General features: G+C 45.1%; 1 protein-coding gene across 1 annotated transcript in view; it reads left to right on the top strand.

Annotated features, from left to right (window-relative positions):
* SMPX (small muscle protein X-linked) overlaps nucleotides 1-17,475 on the top strand; it is a gene marked incomplete at its 5' end in the record, with an annotated part of 48,754 nt that extends 31,279 nt beyond the window's left edge. Inside the window, one exon of the mRNA XM_082609384.1 lies at nucleotides 17,325-17,475. The remainder of the gene's footprint in view (nucleotides 1-17,324) is intronic.
* Between the last annotated feature and the right edge of the window lie 3,731 nt (nucleotides 17,476-21,206).

Raw genomic sequence — 21,206 nt, 5'->3', positions numbered from 1 at the left:
CAGGTGCAGTGTCCGGGAGAGCGAAGAGGCCGAAGTGACGCTGGCCGGTCCCGCTGGGTCTTGACACCGCCGCTCGATCCACAACGCGGCGGGAGCCGCCACAAGGTGTCTTTGCTCCCCACCGGCCGATCCTAAGATGACTGCGGGTCCAGCCGCAACGTCTGGAAACCGCTTGACAACTGAGGCCCGCTCACGCTGATGCAGTCGCCATTGTTGACGCGTCGCGACGTCGCGGGTCCCGCAGACATGCCCCCAGTGGCGTCAACAGGTGCCGACGCGGGCACGCCAGCCACTTTTAACTACCAAATATGTCCGGTTTGCAATTTCTGATCTTTCTCTGAAGAAAATCAGTTAAAGAAATATTTAAAGAGTCAAGCTGCCGTTCTCTTACTATCAAGGAAAAATGAAACAATGCATTTCAGACACCATTTTACTGAGCATTTTGAACGGGCCTGATGGCCAAAAAAAGAGGCATCTCATCTTTTTAGTAATCTTTTGTACACAGACTGTGTACTCTTGAAGTCTGCTCCAGAAACTGAAACAAGATCCATGTCGATCTAAACATCCAGGAGTGCCCTTGTGTCTGCTCCATGACATCCTGTCCTGGCTTATGCCCCATTCACATCCAATCTCCCCACCTTATTATTCTCCAGGAGTGTTTTCTCCCTCTTTCTGATGTTACTTAATTTGACAATTAAGTCATGTCTACTTTGTAATAAGAGTGAAACAGGTAGGCAGTCAGTAATAAATACAGGTGCCACATAACATGGCAGCTTGGAGACTCTGTGAAATGGCCACTTTAGGGGGAGCCATGAACTTGGCAATGAGGAAACAGAGGCTTATTTAGAGTGTTATGGCAAGTTTTAAGTCCCATCTTTTAACTAGAACCTACTTGTAGTAATAATATTAACAAGCCCTTGCCCTTGGTTTTAAGAATTCCACCATACTTCTGTGCTCATTCTCTTTCAAGGCTCACAACAGTTCCATGAGACAGGTAGGACAGGAATCGAATTTGCAGTTCATTCTTATGTGACTTCCAACTTCACCCAGGGTGGAAGATTGTGGGATGTATCGTCATGTCCCTCAAGAGGAAGTTTGTTCTAAGGCTAATTATTAATTAAGTCTAGTCAAGTCCATCTGTAGAAGATGAGTGTGATCCCTTTTAATCAGAAAAGTAGGACCACCAATGCAGTGTGCAGCAGGTGCCAAGGAGGGGTTAGTTACAAACTATGCTGTGGTCCAGAACAGGACAGGTAATGGCTCTGCTTATACCCAGAGGGACTTCTCTCACTGACAGAGAAAGAGAGCTAGGATTAAGTTACCCACTTAGATCTGTACATATATTTCAAAGGAAAGGTACTATCTCAATTTCCATTTCTATTTACTGTTTTCTTGCTGCCTAATTAAAAAAAAACATACTGTATCATTTATACACACACACACATATTTGATCATGGAATTTGAAAATCTGGCTAAAATGTCTTCATTTCAGAAAGACCAGGTGGCAAACCAATGGGCCTGGGGAAAACTTCACTTTAAGATAGCCCCAAATCATCACCCTAAAGGTCAACTCTTCTAGAAAGCTCTCCATTGTCAGCAACAGCCAAGAAATGACATCCCAGATTCCCTGCAGAATTATACACGAAGTTTACTTCTGGTTATCTGTCAGGGGAGAGACAGCCTGGGAGTCAGTCTGAGCCAAATCCAATCCAATTATGGGCCAATTATAGACCTGCTTCCACTGCCAGGAGCAGGCTACACCACCGAGCTGGTCTTAGAGCCCCTGGCTGGCAGGGAATCCCAGTGCATGGGAAGAGCACGTGGCCCAGATAAGACAAAACAGCTGATAATGCTCAGAGACCAGAACAGATGGCAAATGCAACTGCACTAGAATGACCCTGAACCTCCCCACCATCTCACTGCCATCCCTTCATAATTGACTGCAGACTCTGTTTTCTCCTGGCTGGCACCCTTTCTCACTAGGTGATCAAATTATGAAATGCCAAGAGGTGATGGGCAGGGCTTCGTTCCTGTACTTAGGGTCAACCTGCTGCAATCCTACAGTCCTGGCCATGGTGCTAACTAGAAATGTGGTGCCTGGATACCCACCATCACTGCTGACAACCTCACTGAACATGTAGGAGTTAAAATGCCAAGAAACTTGCGTTAGAAATTTGCGTTAGGTAAAAATAAAGCACTATTAAAAATCACAACTTTGCGAATTTTGGCTGGCACTTCCAACCGACTGAGATCATTTCAGGTCCACATTCCAGCATCCAACAATGTAGTTATCCCTCCGGGCTGGCTTTGCATCTCTGATCTGTTAATTTGAGAAGCAAGCTCGTCCCTATATTTAACTGAGGTCTTGAGGAGAGTGGGGACAAGGCAGCACCAAGGACAGCATCCTGTGGGCTGTGGCAATGGAAACTCTTCAGATTGGCCTAGAGTAGTGGTTCTCAAACTTTCTCATACATCAGCATCATCTGGAGGGCCTCCTGAGACTTAGATTGCTGGGCCTCACCTCCAGTTTCTGATTCAGTATAGGTCTGGGGTGGGCCCGAGAACATGCATTTCTGACAAGTTGCCATGGACTGTTGCTGCTGGTTTAGGGGCCACACTTTTAGAACCACTGACCTAGAGCCATCAATCTAGATTGTTTAGGTCTGGACATTCCAAATCCCCTAACTATCCCATTATCTGGTCCACGGTTTTACAGCTAGTATCCAAAGGTATAGTGAGCAACTAGGCCAAATTTTCTTGCTGAAATTCAGATACATAATGCATCAATGAAGCAACAATCATTAGTGCTTATAATAGTGCTTCCAAGGGTCAGGCACTGTCCCAAGCACTTTACCTTGTAATTCTTAAATGAGGTAGTATACATAAGAGCTCCATTTTACAGGTGAGAAAACCGAGGCACAGAGAAGTTACATGACCTCCCCAAGGTGGCACAGCTAGACGGTGGGGCAGCCAGAATTCAAATCCAGGCTGTCTGACTCTGAACCATTGCCCCAGGCTGATTCTCCATGTGGCAGATAAAGTTCCATGGGGGTGAAATGTACTGTGTAAATTATGAGGGACAATCCTAATAATAATGCATGAGGAATGCTAGTGGCATCAACTTACCTACCCGTCACTTAATCTCACTGATACAATATTAATTTCTGTAACTGTTAAGTTCTAACACTGCTACAGTCCAAGGGTTGGCAAACCAGGGTCCAGGGGCCAAATGTACCCCACAACCTGGTTTTCTTTTTAAACTTTTTATTTTGAGATAATTTTAGATTCACATGCAATTGTAAGAAATAATACAGAGACCTCTGGATGCAGCGGTTGGAAAGAAAGAAGAGGAGTCACTTTTCCAATCTCTATAGAAATATTTCTAAGGAAGGCCTCGCCAAGTTTCAAATATATGCAGAGACCAAAAAGCCAAGTTTGATCATCTTCATTCAATTATACTGTTATGGATGTCCAGGTAGTGGAAATAAAACACAGAAGACGTTCTAAATTTGAACATCTTTCAAGTCCAATACAAGACAGGACCAGGATCCCAGCTACCTGGCAGATTGATAGGCAGTTGTATAGCTTTTCTCAAATATTATGGCGTAAGAACTGAAGCCAGTTTCTGAACAACTGAGTTGTCCAGCCTTGGGCTTTGGGTGAGAATCACTTATTTTTATTCTAGTTATCTTAGTCCTGGAGTCAGGCAGCAGCAAGTTGCTGGGTACAGTTAGACCATCCACAGTGCTGACTGCACACTAGGATCACCTGGACTTGCCCAAGCCCCACCCTGACCCATAATTCCTTGAGGGAGGGGTATGTTTCACAAGACCTCCGGGTGAGTCTAATGTGCAACTCAGGTCAGAAGGACTGAGTTAGAGAATGTTTCTCAGATCCTCCACAGACAAACCAAACTGAAATCTTTCTTATTTGGAAAAGTATTTCTTCAGTTGAATGTCAAAGTGGCTGGGATGAAAGTCTCTAACTATGGAAAAAAGCCACACGTTCTTGGAAAGCCATGCAGCATATATGTACATTTATTCAGAGGGTGATCCAGTGGTGAGCCACAGCCTCTGTTTGGCACAGGACATGGGGAAGAGATACTAAGTTATCCAGACTGCCACATGAGTCCAAAAAATAGCTTAGAAGGGCTTAGAAGGGGTTGAAGACATGCTGTTTCCCCCTAGTGAGTGTGCTGTGCCTTGTTAGTGTCGTGATGTGTGTCTATCCCAAGATACGTAGAGCCATATTCTCACAGGTTAGGGCACCACCAATGCCACTTACTCTAACCAAGGCCCAGGCCCATGCAGAGGTCCTCTCTATACCCCCTGCTTTACAGATATGTCCCCCGCCCTGGAGAGTCACTTGAGTTTAACCATGAAATCAGCAACTTTTAACCCCATCCCAATTCACCTCATACTAAAAACTGCTAGGGGTGTTGTTCCCTCCAAATAATCCCAGTTGCACCCTTTGGAGTGACTCATTAAGAATAGAGCCCAGGTAAGTCCCCATTCCATTGAAGTTTCTTTTAACAAGTTCAGTGTCTGGGTGTAAACATAATATAAATGGGATACGTTTTTGGTAAGATGTGCTAAGGACTAATTGCTGGGTGCTGAACTATCGCACTGTAAGCTTTGGTTCAAGGTCAGCCAGCTGTGTTGGCCTGCTTCCACAAAGTTGAATCCATGAGTTCTCAGGACACCAGGTCTCTAGAGACTGGCTACTCATCTTTTTAGAAATGCCTGAAGCAATACAGTCCTACCCTGCAGCTAGGATCTGGTTTTTGACATAAATGAAATGCCAACTTTTCAGGATTCCCAGAAATAACACCTATTCATTGACATATAAAATATAAGAGCTGGACTTGGCTTAAGGCAACCGTATTAGTTATATATTGCTGTATAACAAATTACCCCAAACCTAGCAGCTTAAAACAATAATATTATCTCAGAGTTTCTGTGGGTCAGGAATGCAGAAGTGGCTGAGCTGCATGGCTCTGGCTGGCATCCCTCATGAGGTTGCTGTCAAGATACTGGCTGGGACTGCAGTCATCTAAACCCTTGACTAAGACTAGAAGATCCACTTTTTTTTTTTTGGTACGCGGGCCTCTGACTGTTGGGGCCCCTCCCGTTGCGGAGCACAGGCTCCGGACGCGCAGGCTCAGTGGCCATGGCTCACAGGCCCAGCCGCTCTGCAGCATGTGGTATCTCCCCGGACCGGGGCACGAACCCGTGTCCCCTGTATCAGCAGGCGGACTCCCAACCACTGCACCACCAGGGAAGCCCCAGAATCTGTGTTTTAACACGACCCCGGGTGATTTGTATCTCCACTAAAATCTGAGACGCACTGCTGTGGCAGTCATTGAGGAGGACCTCACGCCGTATCTCGTTTTTCCACCTGAATTCATCAGCAGATATGGTAGACGGTTTCCAACAGGCCAATAGCGTCAAATGCCTGCACCTTAACTCCTTGCAAGCCTACCGGAGTTGATGCCACCGGGTAAACCCACAACCAATGAGGGACTGAAGCCAGCGCATAAATGCCCCATTCTCCCCATCCCGTAAATTTTTTTTTAAATTTATTTTATTTTTTGTTTTTTGGCCGCGCCACACGGCATGTGGGATCCTAGTTCCCCAACCAGGGATCGAACCCATGCCCCCTGCATTGGAAGGGCAGAATCTTAACCACTGAAAAGCAGTGTTAAAGGAAATCAACTCAATTAGAGACGGAAAAGGCTGATCGTCGCACATTTTCTGCTCTAGATCAATATCAGAGAAGGATTTTTTCCCTGACTACATGTTTTCAAAACTATAAAGAGGATATTATGATGACTGAAACAAAGTACTTTTTTTTTTTTTTTTTTTGCGGTTCGCGGGCCTCTCACTGTTGTGGCCTCTCCCGTTGCGGAGCACAGTCTCCAGACGCGCAGGCTCAGCGGCCATGGCTCACGGGCCCAGCCGCTCCGCGGCATGTGGGATCTTCCCGGACCGGGGCACGAACCTGTGTCCCCTGCATCAGCAGGCGGACTCCCAACCACTGTGCCACCAGGGAAGCCCAGAAGATCCACTTTTAATTTGGCGCACTCACCTTAAAGGTGATCAGCTAGCTGTTTGGTGATGACTGTTATCAGGAGGCCTTGGTGCCACTAGGCTGCTTGAGTGCCCTCACAACATGACAGGTGGCTTCCCCCAGAGCCAGTGATCCAAGAGAGAGCAAGGCGGAAGCTGCGCTGGTTTTTATGACCCAGTCTCAGAAGTCACACTTTGTCATTTCTGTAATATGCTATTGATTACACAAGTCAGCTTTACTTGGTGTTGGACAGGTCTATACAAGGGTATGAATGCCATGTGGCAAGACTCACTGGGGGCCATCTGGGAGGATGCCTACACAGCAGCCTACCCTTCTTCTATTTTTTTTTTTTTTTTTTTTTTTTTTACAGATGAGAAAACTGAGGTCTGGAGAAGTGAAGTTTTGCCCAAAGTCACATAGCCTTAACATTTCAGTATTTGCTTTTCTTTTAACCTTACTGATCCTCACCATCCACAAGTTCTTGTATTTATTTAAAACACCAAATGTTGTTTATCTTTGGGGAGATTAGAAAGATTATTTCCAAATGTGAAGCCAGTTTCCAGGATGTTTTTAACAGCAGAAGCTTTTATAAACCAGACAACATATAAGCAAAGTGCAAACTCTGAGCACTTGGGAAACGTTTTTCTTCACTTCCTTGAGTCATTATAGAGGAGGTTCTCCAAAAGGAAGGAGAAGAAAGTGGAACCTCTTAGGGAAGGCAAATCCAGAAGTAAACTAAAAAGTCAGGGTTGGAGGGATAAATCTTAGCTTGTGTACTACTCCCTCTCCTCGCTTTGTTCTCCTATTGTGATAGTTTTCCTGTTCTCTCTTGATTTCCGAGGGTGAAAAAAAGCAGAGAGTAACACCAACAATCAATGGAAAGGCCACCCTCCTTAGGAGTTGCTGTTTCATTAATCCCAAATGGAAGACAGTGATCAGCCATAGGGACTCCCTAGGAGAAGCACAGAATTTTTTTCGGTAAAAACTTATGTTTCTGAAAACACATACACACAGATTTTTAAGCACAAAACTCAAAACTGTGATAAATACTATCAGTTCTTTTCTTTTCAGGATCCTCTTTGAAACAGCCATCTTGTAAGAAGGACAACAACCAGAAAGAAACCTCTTATTCTCTATCCTTTTTCAAACAGTTAAAAAACAACAAGGCTTGTCACTCTGATCCACGTAACTAGCAGGAACAGGGCGACTTTCTTCCTGCCTGACCTATTTCGCCTAATGGGGCCACTCCTTCGCCCTCTGACAAGCTACCTTCTCTCCTGAGTTTCATTTACAGTAGGGCTTTATTAATGGTTAAATCGTTAGGAATGGGTCCTTCTTCCTCCCAAGGCTTATTTCCCCTGTTCAATAAATTAAGCCATGGGATCGGAGAAACTGTCCATTTCTGCTTTGTTTAAGCTCAGATTCTTCCTAGCCCACAAAATACTGTGCACTGCCAGGTGAGAGCCCGCGCGGCAGTCTGTGGTCACTTGTGATTTGTCTCGTATTTAGTTCTCCAAGTAAAGTGGGAGGCCCGTGGGAATTTTTCTAAGCCCCTGCTGAAGTCTGAGATCTGGAGCAGAGATCCTTCGGTGGGGAGTCCCTGGGCCTTTGCTGATGGTGAGGGGCTGCCTTTCTCATTCAGGCGAGAGCCCTTGGATAAGTGCTGTGAGTTTCTGAAATGTTTGACCCCTCTTTCACCTTGAAAGCAGGTTTGCAAGCTCCATTCATCCACCATGCTTGTTGCTGCCACGCACGTGACCTCACCAAATAATCGGAGCATTAATAGCCCACAGCCGTCAGAGTGACCTGTGCCCTTCACTCCTTAAAGCGTTTTCTCCCTCGTTTTTCATCACCAGAGCCCTGTAGTAAACAGGTTTTTTTAAAAAGTAAAAACACAGGGCCTCCCTGGTGGCGCAGTGGTTGAGAGTCCGCCTGCCGATGCAGGGGATACGGGTTCGTGCCCCGGTCTGGGAGGATCCCATGTGCCGCGGAGCGGCTGGGCCCGTGAGCCATGGCCGCTGGGCCTGCGCATCCGGAGCCTGTGCTCCGCAACGGGGGAGGCCACAACAGTGAGAGGCCCGCATACCGCAAAAAAAAAAAAAAAAAAAAAAAGTAAAAACACAAAAGTCATCATGTCACTGCCCTGCAGAACAGGCCTCAGTGGCTCCGCACTGCCCCCAGGGCCTGCACCAGCTGGCTCAGACTCACCAGGTTCTCCCAACTGGCATTTCTGCCCACTCAGGGCATCCCTTGCTCCAAGCCACTTCAGGGAGGTGTCATGCTGACTCTAGGCCTTTATACATGCTCAGAATATTATTTTCCAATCTCTCTCCTCCCCTACCCATGAGCGGGCTAACTCCTACCCATCATTCAGGTCGCAGTTTAAATACAATTTTGGAAAAGCCTTTCCATAGCCCTTTAAACTGGATAAAGCATCCACAGCTGCCTTTGTCCCATCACAGCTGCACCCATCACCATGGGGGAATGGATTGCCATCACTTATTTTCTTGTCTGACTTTCCTTCTAGATGTTCAGCTCCATGAAGGGGGATAACTTGCCCACCAGTGTATCCACAGTGCCTACCTAATACATTTTCTGGCATGTAATGTAACCAAAATAAAACCAGGCATCTGGTTTCCACCTTTAAGACCATTTAAGCACATTTAAGCACAGAGCCTCCTCCAAAAGAAACATAAATTGATCATCGAAAGCGGTGTCAAAAAGGAATGCAAATCTTCACCTTCACCTAAGATTAACATTGTAAAGTGACCTAAACATTCCTGATTCATTATCAGCCTGAAAGTCCTTCATCCTAGAGGCTTCTTACCCCAAATGTCTCTTCATTCTTTCCCCCGAATCCGGTTATCCGATTGCCCCAGCCCTTCTTTTTTCTGTAATTTCAACTCAATTCACTGCTTTCAGTGCTCTCCACCCATTTAGACCTCCACCAGCCATCAGCGCCACAAAGAGCTTGACGCCAAGACAACAAAGGCTCAGTCTTGCTTGGACGGCAGAGGAGGAGGGCAGGCACGTCAATCTATAATCTTTTTTGGGTCTTCAGCTTGGAGTAATAGTAACAGTTCACATTTATCGAGCATTTACTATGTGGGAAGCACTCTGCTGAACACCTTAAAATGTTACCCTCACAACAGCCCTGGGAGTTTGGTACTGTTACTTTCCTGTACTTAATAGAACACTTACCCAAGGTGAAGCAGCTAGAAAGTAGGATTGCTGGGATCTGAAAGCGTAGTCCGCACTACAATGTCTCCACAGAAGGCACTCAGTAAACAGTTGAATTTATAGACAGGGTCCACCTGGGAAGCAGCTTGGAGGCTGGCAAGGCAAAGGGTGTTGAAGCAATTTCTCTGATGAATTCATTGCCAGCACATGTCAAAGCTTTATTTCAAAGCTGCTTAAAGAGGCTTCAAAAAGCCAGTTCAAAAACTTGGAATAGGAAAAATTGTGGTTAGACAACACTGTTAGACTGGGTACAAGTGGTCTTTAAACTCTGTCACAAGGCTAATTTAGTGAGGCAGGTAAATCTAATTTCCCACAAGGGGCTCTTAATCTCATTAAAGTTGATCAGGAAAAAATCACTCATATGTTTTATCAGAAATGCTTCTCAGAAGGGACCACTCATCACACCAGAGCAGACAGCCTTCCAGCTCAGGTCTGGGATCATTTTTATTCACAGAACCAGCCCTCTCTAGAGTGGGGTTTCTCACCCTCAGCACTATTGACATTTGGGCCAGATAACTCTTTGGAGTGGGGGTTGTCCTGGGGCCTGTAGGCTGTTCAGCACATCCCTGGCCCTACCCACTAGATGTCAGTGGCACTCCCTCCTCCTGGTTTTAATAACCAAAAGTGTCTCCACATATCGCCAGATGGCCCCTGGAGGGCAAAATACCATCCCTTTCGTTGAGAACCACTGCTCTAGACCCTCGATTCTCAAAGTGTAGTCCATGGGCCAACAGCAACAGCATCCCTTGAGAGGTTGCTAGAAATGTACAACCTCAGGCCCCATCCCAGGCCTCCTGAGTCAGAATCTGCAGTTTAACAGGATCACCAAGTACTTCCTCTGGACATTAAAGTCTGAGAAGTGCTCCTAGGCCAGCGGTTCGCAACCTTGGCTGCACATCAGAGGCCTGGGAGCTTTAAAAAATACTGAGCCCACCCGCAGAGACACTGATGTCATTGCTCTGGGGCAGCCTGGGCCTCGGAAGTTTTAATAATTCACCAGATGATTCTAATGTGTAGCCAAGTTTGAGCTCCTGTTCTGGGGGGTTTAAAAAAACTCACCTCCCCAACTTTAGGAGTGATTTACCACAGCTTCTAAATAAGACCCCACACCTCCAAGGCGATGCTTTTCTTTCCATGAACATCCTTCTTTTTTGACCTCTTATCACTATTTTTTTTTTTTTTTTTTTTGCGGTACGTGGGGCCTCTCACTGCTGTGGCCTCTCCCGCTGCGGAGCACAGGCTCCGGACGCACAGGCCCAGCGGCCATGGCTCACGGGCCCAGCTGCTCTGCGGCATGTGGGATCTTCCCAGACCGGGGCACGAACCCGTGTCCCCTGCATCGGCAGGCAGACTCCCAACCACTGCACCACCAGGGAAGCCCTCTTATCACTTTTAAGGTAATAAAATTAAAGGCCTTTGATGATGGCTTCAAAAGGGAGGGTTTGGCTATAACTAACTTTAAAAATAATGGTTGGAATGATTTGGGGAAAAAAATGAAGGCATTGATTTAAGCTTGCCCAGATAGCTTTTTAAAGAAGAGCCATCAAAATCATCCCTCAAAATCTTGCTAATTAAAAATCAATTCCGTACTTGAAAACAAAAACCAAACATTAAATGGTGAACTCTATCAAGAAAAGTGTTTTGCATGAAGTGTACAATTGTATAAAGAGCCCATACAAATTGGGAAGCAAAACATTAACACCTTAATAGATAAATAAAGGAAATGAACTCACAATTCACAGAAGTAGATGTGTAATTAGTAGAGAAGCCATGAGAAAATATGCCTCACTAGTATTCAAAGGGGGATACTCAATGAAAAAAGAGTTAGCAATTTTTCTCTTGTAATATTCACGAAAATAAGTGGGAAAATGATCATGAAATGGACACTTGCTCATCCCCTCAACAGATATTGTCTTCTGTACAGCAGGCACTATGCCAGTCTAGATGATGAGGGTGTGGGGCTTAGTAAATGGAGAAAGTTCCAGCCATTGTGGATTTGTATGTCCTCCAACCCACTTAGGCCTTGATGGACGCCATCCTAAAGAAAATGTGTGGGAAAAGTTTTGTTCACTTATGATAGCAAAATTGATTAAGAACCTGTGTCCAACAATACGATTACGGTTAATTCAACTCTCATATACCCACCTGATGGAATAGTATGCACACTATCTGTGCTATAATGAATGATAAATGAAAAAGAATACAAACAGTAGAAAACTGGATAAATGATTCAGTAATCAAGTAAATTTTGAAATGCTACATGATATCATCCTCACACCCAATATACACAATATATATTTGTAATATTTAAAGCTCTGAGGAGCTCTAAAACTAAGAAAATGGTTTATCTGTGCTTAACCCCATATTCCTCAATTTATCTGACCATGGAAAGATTTTTTTTCCCTCCCCTCCCCTCCCTTTCCTTCAAAGGTGAAACTTGCTTTATCATCTCTTGGAACTAGTGTTTCTCAAACAAACAAACAAAACCTTGATGATATATTACTGGCATACAGGGTAGTATTTAAGAGTTATGTAAAAATAAGAGCCATACATGGGTATATACATACATAAAAAAATTCATGAAGCTGTTCACTAAAGATTTGTGCATTTTACTCTCTAAAAATATTTAAAAAAAACTCTACTAAATTCTGACAAGGCAAAAATATCTTTTGAAATTAAAATTGGATGTTTATTAGAACAAGTACAAGAATGCCAAGTCAAATTATTTTTACATTACAGATACATTTCTATGTATCAGTTGTTCATGCAAGGTGCCTCTAATACCGTCAACATGTAAAGATTTATTGTAGGGGCTAAGAGCTCCAGACAGGGTTTTAATCCTCGACCAGCCATTAACTAGCTGTGTGACCTTGGACCTTCACCTTGGATTCAACCCCTCTGGATTTTAATTTCCTAATTTCTCTCTCTCTTTTTTTTTTTGGCCGTGCTGTGCAGCTTGTGGGATCTTAGTTCCCTGGCCAGGGGTTGAACCCAGGCCCTCGGCAGTGAAAGCGTGGAGTCCTAACCAGTGGACCGCCAGGGAATTCCCTAATTTCCTAATTTATAAAAGGAGGAGCAATAAGAAAACTCAAGTTCCATTCATCTTCGAAAACAGTTTTACTATTTTAGAGGATTATAAAGCTTTTATACCTGCCTGATGGTGTACCAACGGCCAGGTTTTTAATTTGAATACTGAGATTATGGACCACTGACTACCATAATTGTTACTGTAGAAATAAACAAACAAAATGTCAATCAGCTCTAAGGGGATCTCTGTGACAATGTGCTTTCCAGGATGTCTTATTAGAGAGAGACAGGGAGGCCTACATTTATTTCATATGTTAACTTTATGTCAAGAAATTGCTTTTCCGTTTGGATGTCCCAGGACCTCTGACTGCCAGAGACCGTGCCAGACAGTTCTAAGAGGATACTGGGTATTTCTGATGTAAGTGCCATTGTCCCTAGGTCTCAAATGCTCAAGCCTAAACAACATAGAAGGGTTTTGCCATCTTTGGAACCTCTTGTTAAGACAGCAGTCTACTCGACTTGTTCATTACTTTGTCTACCTCTGCGCGTTATCGAGCTCTGCTTTACTAGGAAGTCTCGGGCCAGTGTTTCTCCAGTAAAATCTGTGGCCCCTTTAGAAACAGGGTGGTCTGTGCTCTGACAGATGGAGAAATTGACCACAAAACTAGCAGCCACCGGTGGTGACTGGTCTTGGATTATACCCCTTATTCCACCAAGATCTCCCCAAACAAATTCAATTTTGTCTCACCTGCCGGATCCTGACTTGATATCCAAGGCAACAAACTCTCAATACAGTAGGATTAAAAAACCCCTTTTGAGCTTATTTTTAATGATTTGACCTGGACATGCAATTTGCCTTCTCCTTAAGGTCACTCAAATTCTCCTCACCCAGCACGTAACACTGTTGACTCTGGATTTTAGGTGCAGAATTTTACCCCTCAAATGTCCTGCTCTTTGTGTCTTTCTGCTCTTCCCTGCTTTTACTAGTTATTGGTAGAAACATTTCCGTTTTTATTTTAGCCACCAAAGGCTTCATGACGCACAAAACCCAATTTGGGTGGATATTTTGCAGTTTAAGAAAAAAGTTTTAAAAGTTTTTACTTAGAGCTTTGTTTCTTTTACTTTATGAGTGGCTGGTGGGGATAAAATAGTCTTGGGTTTGGAGTTACCCGGGTGCAGTTTCACGCCGTGCACTTCCTGTGTCCCCAGCCTTGGCATGGAGGTGTGCTAGGAGCTCTAGGGGACTCCACAAATGCCCTCTAACAAACTCCAAAGCTTCAACCAGTTTGCTCTGGGTGCCTGGTCAGTCACTGCATATGGAACCAGATGGAACACGAGGCACGGCCTTTCTCTCGATTACGTTTGAGTGCCACTGTGTTTATGGCTCTATGATTTAGCACCACGTAGGAGGAAGTAATCATTGCACCGCCCCCGAGTATCTGGTTAAAGGACCAAATGCAGAGCAGTGTTGAGTGGACTCCATTTCCTAAATGATGTATGTGGGGCTGCGGCAAGTATGAGTAACACAGCTATAAATGGGTTGGGGCAGGGCGTAAACATCACATGCTCCTCAGCCTGGACCTAGAGTGACACACGGGAGATATCTGGCGTATCACCCTTGCACCAGCCAGGGTGTGCCTTTCCCAATGTAAACTTTTTTGCTTTGGGTACAAAAGGGGTGTGCCGGTAGCTGGAGAGTGACTTTTCTGCAGGGGGTCTCGCATTCGCCATCATTCTCACCAATGTCCCCGACAGGAGAACAGGACACAGGAGAATAGCTGACAGCTGTTGTCTAGGCAGCAAAGCAGTGTGGCCCTGGACACCGCCCAACACACTTGCATTCCAGCACCCCGACAAACAAGTGTGCTTTACAGCAGGGGCAATTTTAGCTCTGGATCCCTTCCCATTGTTCCCATTTTTAAATTTGAGCCCTCACCCAGGTCTCTGAATTCCTGGATTCTGGTATTCCGGTAACATAAAGGTGTTCTGAGAACACCCGGAGTCCCACCAGGCCAAGGACGGAGACTCTGGTCCTCTCGGGGCCTTGCACTCCTGGAAGGACCATCTGCGACCTTGGCCACCAGCAGTGTCCTGTGTCCAGGGCTGCTGGGCCCTCTCAAATTCTCCTGGGATCCGGGAGGGAGGGGGAAGCTGGGGGAGGGAAGGGTGGTCTGCAGAACAACAACTGCAGTGACTCCTCTGTTCCATCAGCTGCCTCCTGCCCAGTTCCTTCTACAAGGAAGACCAGGGCTCACTCTGTAGATTAAATGAGGTTACTGTGTAAAGTCAGCGGTTCCTCCATCCCCATATGAAGCACAGTTCCCCTGGGGCTAGTACTGCATAAAGAATTGTGCATTTGCTTTTCCTAAATAATATGGTGATCTCAGTGGCCATGGTGGTCTGGGCAAACTGCATCAAGGTTTCCTTATGTTTCCAAAACTGTCTTAAAGTCAGAGAGGTCCACAAGCTGAAACCGGTCATGAGGGGCATCTTAGGGCTTTTAAACAGTCACTGGAGGGTCACTGCAAATGGCTCATCCTCTCTTTCTCAGTATAGCTATAATTCTACCGATTTGAGACAGATGTGTGGGGGTCAAAGTCCGTATCAAGCCTGTCATAGAAATGGTTCCTATTTCTGGTTGCAGATGAGGCTTCACAGTCTGGACACTTCTTGGAGAGACATGCCACCTCATAGAACAGGCTTCAGTGACAATTTACTATGAATCATCACCCCTTCCATGCTGCTCAGAGAAGCCCAAGGAATGTCTCGGTTTCAAGGGCAGCTTGTGCTGGGCCTCTCACTCTGCTAGACAGACTGGCCATATGTCACCCAGCACAGTGACCACAGCAGTAAAATGGCTTGGGCACATGCTGGCCATGGTGGGGCTACGGCTGGGGCCTAGGAGAGGTGTGACAGCACAGTGGGGACGCAGCGCAGCTCATCAACACTGACAGTTTCCTGCCTCTTCGGTCCCTCGCCCACTCCTGCTGCGTCACCAGCACTCCGATCCCACTTCTTGTCCCGCTCTCACCCCTCCAGCACTCCACCTCACCAATCCCTAGGCTCGCGCTTTGTGTCAGGTGCCATGATAGGAAATGGGATGCAAAAACGAATAGGGCATGTTCATACCCTTCAGAAGGTCACGGCCTAGAGGCAGGACAGCTATGGCGGGAAAGAGATGAGCTGGGACAGAGGATGCATATAGGCAACTAATTACACCGCAGCCTATGATGTGGAGAGCCATGGGGGGAGGGGAGGATTTTAGTCAAAAGTTATCAGGCAAGAGGGAGTGGCCTGAAGGCTTGAATCACATTACACAAGCAGTGAGTGTCCAACAAACTCGGTTCAGGTTGCGCGAGGGAGAAACAGACAGGCATGGGGAGGAGGGTGCCCTGGTGATGCTGGGAAGCTGCTTGTCAACAAAGTACATTTCAGGCAGGAAATCCTGGGCTGGGAAGGAGATGGTATCTTGCTTCTTCCTGGTGAATGACCTGGACTAAAAATTGAGTTTCTAAAAAAGAGAAATAAATGCTAGAAAAAATACGTGAGCCAGTGCTGACGGCTGTTGGTAACATTTTCAGTTCTGCACTCAATGATGCCTTCCTACCTTCCCCTCCGGTTCAAGAACCATCCAAACCTTCCCGTTAGCGGAGTGGAAGGAGCCCTACAGTCAGGACACAGGAATTCAAATCCCAGCTTTTCTCTTTACCAGCTATGAGACTTTGGGCTACTCACTTGGCTCTTTGAACCTCTAGGTGTTTCATCTCAACAATGAGTATAATACAACCTGCATCACAGCAATGCTATATAAATCTTAAGTGATGCAACAGGCTTTGTAATCTCTAAAGAAATACACAGGAAAGCAAAGACCTCTGCTGCAGAATTCTCCTCTGGGCTCAGTGGCCACAACTGGGTCACATGGCTGCCCCAAGCCATGAGAGAGACTGGGAAAGAGAGTATTTGGCTACCAGCCTTTGCAGTAGAGAAAAGCAAGGGAGAAGGGGATTGTGAATGGATATGGAGAGAGCCAAGTCATAGTGACTGCTGCACGGGGGTGGGGGGGTCCTTGTCTCTGGAGTTTTGTTTCTACAGCCATTGGTACTAAAAAAAAGTAAGCATTCTATTTCTTAGAAAAGATTCAGCCCATCCACATAAGTAAAACATGCAAGAAAAGGCAGCAAAGAATAATGGAAAACAAATGGGTGAATAATGTTCAACCATCTCGGCACTGCAAGAGCCTTTAAGAGAAATGGCACCGTATCAATTAGCTATGGCTGCATAACCAACCATCGCCAAATCCAATGCCTTAAAACAAAAGCATTTATTACTCTGGTTCATGTGTTTGTGGCTTAGCTGATATAGGCTGGGCCCACTAATGTATCTGTGTCAGCTGGGGGCTCTGTTCCACATGCTGCCCATCCTTCTCCGGGAACCCTCAGGCAAGCCTGGGCATACCCTACTTGTGGCAATGGCAGACATACAGGAGGGAAAACCAAAACACGTGATCCCTCCTGAGGCTCAGGCTCAGAACTGGCATACCATCACTTCTACCTCATTCTGTTGGCCAAAGCAAGTCACATGACTAACCTCAGGCATGAGGAATCCTACCCTACTCATGATGGTAGGAAACTAAAAAGTTACATGGCAATGGGGGTGGCTCTAGGGAGGGGTGGAGAATGGGAGCCATGAATTTACCAAGGCACCAAAGGTCTTGCAAGTCATAATCATATGGTCGGCATTATAGTCTAATCCTTCAGAAGGAAGCATTCCTCCTTTAGTTTAGAATTACTCAGATCACTAGAGCCAGAGTTGATGGTCACACCTTCTACTCATAGTTCACTTTACCTTCATGGAATCGAGAAATGAAGTTTTCAAGTGAAAATGAGGCCTTCAATTTTGACTTGTACCTATCATATTGATTTACAAGCTGTCCCTAAAAGTACCTCATGGAAACTCAACTAATGGTTCCTTTGCTTTTTCCTTTGCAGGCTTGATGTGAAGAATTGAAGAGTAAGAGAATGGATTCAAATGAAAATAGCTCACTGAAAAGTTTTATATATTTGTATGAAGATTATGTACCTCCTGAATGCCTAAGACTCTAGCAGAAACGTCCTGGTTGTACATTTATATCTCTTCCCTCTAGCTGGCTGCACTACTTACTTTATCTTCACGTTTGGCAGCTTGCAGAGCAAATCGGCTCAAGAATTCACCACCTGGAGGGTGTGGTTTTGAGGAGGGATATGATTTTATGGAGAAGGATATGGCAATATGCATAGCAATGATTTTGATTGAAAGTTCTCTGAGCTACTTCCCACACTATTTTGGTCAATATTTGGAATGTATTTTAGTTCTTCATCTTCTAAATTATGTCAATAAACTTTTTATGAGTTCAAATAAATATTTGAGTAAATGTAAAATGTGAATCTAGACTACATTAATTTTCATATCTTCAGATAGCTACATATTCCCCCACATGGATAGAAATGAGATGTAAGCGCCAACCAAATTCCACATTGCCTAAGTGGGGGGCTTCTCATTCTGAATTACTGGGGACCACAGGTAAAGCTATGGCTGACTTATCATTGCAAATGAAGTTAAATAATGCCTGAGGAACTGGGCATCACTGACATTCCTCCTTCAGGGACAGCTTTTACGGTGAGTGCATTTTACTTCCATAGACGCTCAGAAATTCCCTTCGGCCAAGTGGAGTAGAGTCCATTATAAGGCCCAATAAAGTAAAGCTGAGAGATCAGAATGAAAGCGAGGGGCAGCTCATACCTTAGCTACCCAAGAAAGATGAAATGTGTCTACTGCTGCTAAGATGGAGAGTCTCTATGAAACAATCACAAGCCAAGAAGAATTAGCCATGCCACGCTAGAGTCTGCTGATCTTCCCAGATGTCCCTGTAACTTCACAATACGAAGATTTGAGGGACCAGGTTCTCGAGATCACACCGTTTTAGAGACAAGCGTATCACCCACTTGGTAGGCAGACACCCCAACACCATGACTTTTTTCCTCACTTCACTGCCTGCCATTACAAAAAAACCAGATGTCCTTTCAAACATCCCAAGCACAAATTAGTCTTTAGCTTTTCTGTTTCGTAGAGATAGGTTTCCAAAAGCAGGGCTATTATTGCACACACGTGACTGGCTGCAGATTAAGGCGGTGCCTGATGAGCTTAGGTTTTGTGAAGGGGCGCCCACCTGGTCGTGGGTCCCAGGCACCTCGCTGGGCTGTGGCTTAGCCTGATGATCTAAATCTAATGTAGACATACGGGGCGGGGAATACCAAGCAGAACAAAATATACCAGATCATCATCTGTCAACAGAACAGATCCTAAGTAATATGGCGATGTGTTGCCTCAGGCCATTCCACTCCTTCCTAATTAGGGTAGTTGGGTAGGGTTACAAAATTTGCCCCAGTGTTCCTTTTGTTTATATATAAATGATCCATGTTCAGTTTCAAAATTAAATTCTGATTTCATGGTATAAAAACCATCTTCATATTTTAATGCAGTCTGTCTCCCAAGTCAAATTTGCAGCATAAAGACCAGAGTCATTAGACAAATTCAATGTATTTTTTTAAAGTTTTTCACTTAATATGTATTTTATTTTGTTAAGACTCAAATTCACTCTATGGGATTTAGCAAGTTCCATAGTCTATCAGTCATTGGACAGTACATATAATCTAGGGAAAGACAAATTTTATTTTCAATGAAGTTATAATTTTAAAAATTCACACATGTCATGCTAAATGCCTCTTTAAAAACTCATCACACTGAAGCACTGTGATTATTTACCTTACAGGCTTGTAAACAACTGATTATTCTGCAGCTTTTCCGTGGGGGCAGAACAAGGTACAAGTAGTTGAAGTTTTGTTAGGAGAGAGAGAGAAAAAACTAGAAACAACACTGGTTTGAGTAATTAAAAGCAAGCACAGGTACAAAGGCGTTTTTAGTGCATGTGCTAGAAAAGGTCCAACTATCAGCGACTCTGCTGACAGGTGAGGATGTTTGAGGGCAAACTACAGTCCTTCCACCCACCTCAGCTGGCTGCCCACCTTGGGCAGGCTCCACAGGGAGTGCTGGGGGGAACACGGCACCTTCACCTAGAACATCCCCTTGCGTCTCTCCCCTCCCAGGGACGGGATTTTGTGTTCTGTGCTTGAGGCCTGAGTGAAAGAAGAAGGCCCCACAGGGTCCAGGACTGCACGGGACACTTGAAAAGCTTCTCCCTCTGGAGCAGAAGCCATCTGGAACAAGTAAGGCTCTCCAGAATCTTCTCAACCACTCACTTTTTAAGATCTTTACATTTCGAGAGCACAGATTGGAGGGTAATTAGCTTTGCTTCCAAGGTTACTTCCTGAGTAGCTGAATGACACAGTAGAATTTTTAAAGTGAGGCCCAGGGCAAGGGGGATGATAATTACCAAAATGTATCACTCATTTTGAACTAGAGCAGTTAGAGGATTTACACAAAGCCTCCCGTTATGGTCCCTAGAAGGAGTGGGATGTGACTGTGCCATCCTGTGACACTCCCTCTCCTACACTCTTGGGCTGACCTAGAATTAGGGTCCCCCCTCCGAGATAAGATGTGGAAAGGTTCAAGGGGAATGAAAACAGAGCTCATTTGGATTCAAAGACCACAGGTTGATCAATTAAAACTTCCCTTGGAAGGCAATGTGGCATTCTCCCGTTGCTTTGCAGTCTCTAGCTTAAAATAGAAACTGCATTTAACTTGGTAATTGATGCTCCCTTGGGATTTCAACCTGCTGTTGAATAGATGCATCAGTGGGCCCACAGCTAGTTCCTTGCCTCACACACCATCAGTGAAATTTCTGTGCTTCTCCAAAGGAGATGATAAACTTTCCTAACATTCAGACGTGATCGTGTATTCAGTCAACAAGCCATGCACGGTGCTACCATTCAGGGTAACACGACCTGCCAGCATGTTGCTGGGCGAAGAAAACCCTTAGAGCTCATACACCGAGTTCATTTTTTCTCTAAGCAAATGACCAAACCTGCTCAGATCCCGCACTGAAGGCAAATCATCCTGTCAAAAAAAAATTGTGCTGATTATAAAAGAGGGAAATCGGCTGTAAAATAAGATTATAGCCTTAACAACACCATCACCTAAAGGTGTTCTTCAGAGAAAGAAAAACAACCTCAATTGAGCAATCTTTTTCAGATTCTGGGAAGCACTTGGCTCATATCCCTCAACCCTATGCTTGTTTATTAAAGGAGAAAATAGCTCCCATAACATTTGACTTCAGTGCAAAATAATTCAGTGCCACCCAAGACTACGAGAGATGGCACTATAACAAGGCTCTTTTTTATGACCTGCCCTTCGCCTGGTTCAATGAGGATACAGTCAACAAGCAGAGTCCAGGAGGTAAGGGGGCTCTACCCTTGGGCATACCTGCAGATGAGCTACAAAGCAAAAGCAGGCCTGCACTCTAACATCTAATTTTCAAATCTGATCGAGAGTTGGGCGGAGCGACGGGGAGAGGAAGCGCAGGCAGGATTTCACCCTGGTGGGCAGGCTGCTCTCGACAAACAGAAAGATGGCTCTAGGCTTCTCTGCAAACCCCTTCTGCTCCTTAATATTGCTCAGGACGCTACAGTGCACTAGACAGGGCAGGGTCCTGGAGGAATTTCTGTTCAGAAGCATTTTGGAACACACCGACATTCAATCCACCTGCACACACAGCTGCACTGCCTTACAGCTAATGGCAGGCTTCAGGCAAAAACAAAACAAAACCCCACCAAAACAACAACAACAAAACAAAAATGGGGAAGGTTTTGAGGTTTATTTACAGCTTTTTTTTTTTTTTTTTTTTTTTGCGGTACGTGGGCCTCTCACTGTTGTGG

This window comes from Mesoplodon mirus (assembly GCF_964341445.2).
Source record: "Mesoplodon mirus genome assembly, chromosome: X".
Lineage (NCBI taxonomy): Eukaryota > Metazoa > Chordata > Mammalia > Artiodactyla > Ziphiidae > Mesoplodon > Mesoplodon mirus.
The sequence above is the reverse complement of the archived record's forward strand: the minus strand, read 5'-3'. Positions and strand labels throughout refer to the sequence as shown.